Below are 4913 nucleotides of genomic sequence, written 5' to 3'. Positions count from 1 at the left end.
GCTTGGATCAACACAACCAGTAACACCAACACTGCTGCCAACAATGGGACACCCAGTTAAATGTGGAAGTACTGCTTGATTCTAAACACTGCTAGTATGGATCAGGACACAGGTTACACAAAGTTGGATATGGTGCACACCTAGTGTGGATCGGGACACCCAAGGGAAAAACTGATTCATACACTAGTGTGGATGCACACCCAGTAGTGTGGACCGGTCAATCACACTGCATAACTACAAACATGCCACCAGTGATGGACCAGTTCAATAAACTGCTTGATTCTAAACATGCTAGTATGGATCGGGACACCCAGTTAATAAACTGACCATGCAGTGTGGATCGGGACACCCAGTTCAATAAACTGATTGATTCTAAACATGCTAGTATGGACCGTTCAATAAACTGAATGATTCTAAAACATGCTAGTGTGGATGGACACCCAGTTCAATAAACTGCTTGATTCTAAACATGCTAGTGTGGATCGGGACACCCAGTTCAATAAACTGATTGATTCTAAACATGCTAGTGTGGATCGGGACACCCAGTTCAATAAACTGCTTGATTCTAAACATGCTAGTGTGGATCGGGACACTGCTAGTTCAATAAACTGATTGATTCTAAACAGTGTGGATCTTAGTGTGGACACGGTCAGTCAATAAACTGCTTGATTCTAAACATGCTAGTGTGGACCGCTCAATACACTGCTTGATTCTAAACACTGCTAGTGTGGACCGTTCAGTACACTGCTAGTGTGGATCTAACACCCAGTTAGTGTGGACCGCTCACTGTATTCAAACTGCTAGTGTGGACCGGGACACCCTGTTCAGTGTGGACCGTAAGTACACTGCTAGTGTGGATCGGGACACCCAGTTAGTGTGGACCGATTCAGTACACTGCTAGTGTGGATCGGGACACCCAGTTAGTGTGGATTGATTCTAAACATGCTAGTGTGGATCGGGACACCCAGTTAGTGTGGACCGATTCAGTACATGCTAGTGTGGATCTGGACACCCAGTTAGTGTGATTCTAAACATGCTAGTGTGGATCGGGACACCCAGTTAACCGGTAAACTGCTAGTGATCCTAAACATGTTAGTGTGGACCGGTCAGTAAACTGCTTGTGGATCCTAAACATGTTAGTGTGGACCGCTCAGTACACTGCTTGATTCTAAACATGTTAGTGTGGACCGGTCTCAATGTGTGGAACTGCTTGATTCTAAACATGCTAGTGTGGACCGGTCAATAAACTGATTGATTCTAAACATGCTAGTATGGATCGGGACACCCAGTTCAATAAACTGATTGATTCTAAACATGCTAGTGTGGACACCCAGTTCAACATAAACTGGACCGATTCTAAACATGCTAGTGTGGATCGGGACACCCAGTTAATGTGGACCGTCAGTAACTGATTGATTCTAAACATGCTAGTGTGGACCGCCGGTCAGTAAACTGCTTGATCTAAACATGCTAGTGTGGACAGGTCAATAAACTGCTAGTGATTCTAAACATGCTAGTATGGACCGGTCAATAAACTGATTGATTCTAAACATGCTAGTATGGATCGGGACACCCAGTTCAATAAACTGATTGATTCTAAACATGCTAGTGTGGACCGCTCAGTAAACTGCTAGTGTGGATCTAAACATGTTAGTATGGACAGTTCAGTACACTGCTAGTGATTCTAAACATGCAGTATGGACCGTTCAATACACTGCTAGATTGGATCGGGAAACATGCTAGTATGGACAGTTCAGTAAACTGCTTGATTCGAAACATGCTATTATGGACACCATCAATAACTGATTGATTCTAAAAATGCTAGTATGGACACTACACTGCTTGATTCTAAACATGCTAGTATGGATCGGGACACCCAGTTCAATAAACTGGATTGATTCTAAACATGCTAGTGTGGACCGTTCAATAACACTTGATTCTAAACATGCTAGTGTGGATCGGGACACCCAGTTAGTGTTCAATAAAGTGATTGATTAATTAAAATAAACATGCTAGTGTGGATCGGGACACCCAGTTAGTGTGGACCGGTACATTGATTCTAAACATGCAACAGTGTGGATCGGGACACCCAGTTCACTAAACTGAATGTGACTTCTAAACATGCTAGTGTGGAATACCGGGACACCCAGTTCAATACAACTGATTGATTCACTAAACATGTGGATCTGCAGTTTGACTGTTCAGTGTACACTGATTTATTCCAAAACATGCTAACCCCGGGACACCCAGTTATACAACACCAAACTGATTGATACTAACATGCTAGTTTGGACATTATACTCAATAAACTGCTTGATCCTAAACATGCTAGTGTATTGCTACAACAACACCAACAACATTATCAAACCCAGTTGGACCGATAATTAACTGCTTTATTTTAAAAACATGCTAAACAATACTGAACCGGGCAACAAACTGAACAATTCTAAACATGCTAGTTATAGGATCATTACACCCATACTTCAATAACACTGAACCACCTAACACAACACTAGTAACACCAACAACAAACTGCTTGATTCACCAAACATGCAGTGGTAACAATACACACCCAGTTACAACAACACTGACAACATTCTAAACATTAACTATTACACCAACAACACAAACAAAACCACCATTCACCAACACTAGTTGGATCAACAGTTCAATACCAATACTGCTTGATTCTACAACATGCTAGTGTTATACACCAGTTTATACAACAAACAACATTGATTCAACACATGCTAGTAAACATCGACACCACAAACAAAACCACTGAACAATTCATTAACACATGCACCAACACCGCAACACTGATAAACTGATTGATTCTAAACACCAACTAGTAGCACAGTTCAAACAACTGATTGATTCAAACATGCTAGTTATCGGGACCAACAACAAACTGCTGAACAACCACCAACACCATTATACTGCACCAACACATTAACAACAACAAACTGCTTGATTTTGAAACAACTACACCACCACCAACAACTGATTGATTCTACAACAATGCCAGTTAACACCACTGCACATATACTGCTTGAACACAAACATGCTTAGTGGATACGGGACACCCAGTTCAATAAACAACCATTCTAAACATGCTAGTATGGACCACCCAGCAATCAACACAAACTTGATTCACCAACACCAGTATGGACACTGAACAATACACTGCTACTGGATCGACACCATTCTACAACAACTACATGGAACGCCACTACAACTGCTTGATTCTACAAAACAACACCAGTAACACTGATACCAATACAATAACAACATTGATTCTAAACATGCTACATATGGATACACACCCAACAACAACAAACTGATTGATTCTAAACATGCTAGTGTGGACATGGGACATTTAGGAGTTAGCAATAAACTGATTGACATTAAACATTAACTGCAGTATGGACTACTTATACTGACACCTACACCAACTACCTGGGCTTATACTGACATTATACTGCTAAACATGCTAGTATGGATCGACACCCACTTAATAGAACTGGATTGATTCTAAACATGCTAGTATTTTGTGTATCAGTACACTGATTGATTCTAAACATGCTAGTATGGATTTATACTGCTACACTGCCAGTTCAATAAACTGCTTGATTCTAAACATGCTAGTGTGGACATTAATACTGTTACATTATAAACATGCTTGATTATACAAAAACATGCTAGTGTTACTGATCTTTATGACACTGCTAACATTCATTAACTGAAACATGGCTAAATACTGTGGACCTGATCAATACTGAACTGCTATTATACTGATTTCTGCTAAAAACACTGTACAGTAGTGCACTTCATTAACTGACACATAACTGATTGATTCTAAACATGCTTTATGGATTAGACACTGCTAGTTACATAAACTGATACTGATACAATACTGCTACTTAGTGTTACACTGACACTATACAACAAACTGATTGATTATGGTCAGGTGCACAATAAGATCGGGACACCTACAGTTACAACATAACATACTGGACCATCAGTAAACTGCACATGCCCATGTGGATACATTATACACCTCAATAAACTGATAGTTAGTGTGGAGGCAGATTCTAAACATGCTAGTATGGATACACACCCAGTTCAATAATTATACTGCTTGATTCTAAAAACTGCTATATGGACCGCTCACCCAGTTATACTGCTACATTCTAAACATGCTAGTATGGATCGGGACACCCAGTTAGTGCTAAACTGATTGATTCTAAACACTGCTAGTATGGATCGGGACATTACTGATACCAGTTAGTGTAAACTGATTGATTCTAAACACTGCATAGTATGGATAGCATTCCAGCTACATTATAAACTGCTGAGTGATTCTAAACATGCTTAGTGGGACAGTTCAATAAACTGCTACATTGATTCTAAACATGCTAGTATGGACATTATACGATACATTATACCCATTTCAATAAACTGATTGATTCTAAACATGCCAGTAGTATGGATCGGGACACCCAGTTCAATAAACTGCTATTGATTCTAAACATGCTAGTGTGGACCGTTCAATAAACTGCTTGATTCTAAACATGCTAGTATGGACAGTTCAATAAACTGCTTGATTCTAAACATGCTAGTTATGGACACCCACATTCAATAAACTGCTTGATTCTAAACATGCTAGTGTGGACATTTCAATAAACTGCTAGATTCTAACATGCTAGTTATGGACCTGCTCATTATACTGCTATTATATTCTTATACTGCTAGTATGACATTATACTGCCATTATACTGCTACATTATTGATTCATAAACATGCATTATACTGGATACGGGACACCCAGTTCATTATAAACTGATTGATTCTAAACATGCTAGTGTGGACATTTCAATACAATGATTGATTCTAAAATACATGCTAGTATT

The sequence above is a fragment of the Oncorhynchus masou genome, unplaced genomic scaffold (genome assembly GCF_036934945.1).
Source record: "Oncorhynchus masou masou isolate Uvic2021 unplaced genomic scaffold, UVic_Omas_1.1 unplaced_scaffold_446, whole genome shotgun sequence".
Lineage (NCBI taxonomy): Eukaryota > Metazoa > Chordata > Actinopteri > Salmoniformes > Salmonidae > Oncorhynchus > Oncorhynchus masou.
The sequence above is the reverse complement of the archived record's forward strand: the minus strand, read 5'-3'. Positions refer to the sequence as shown.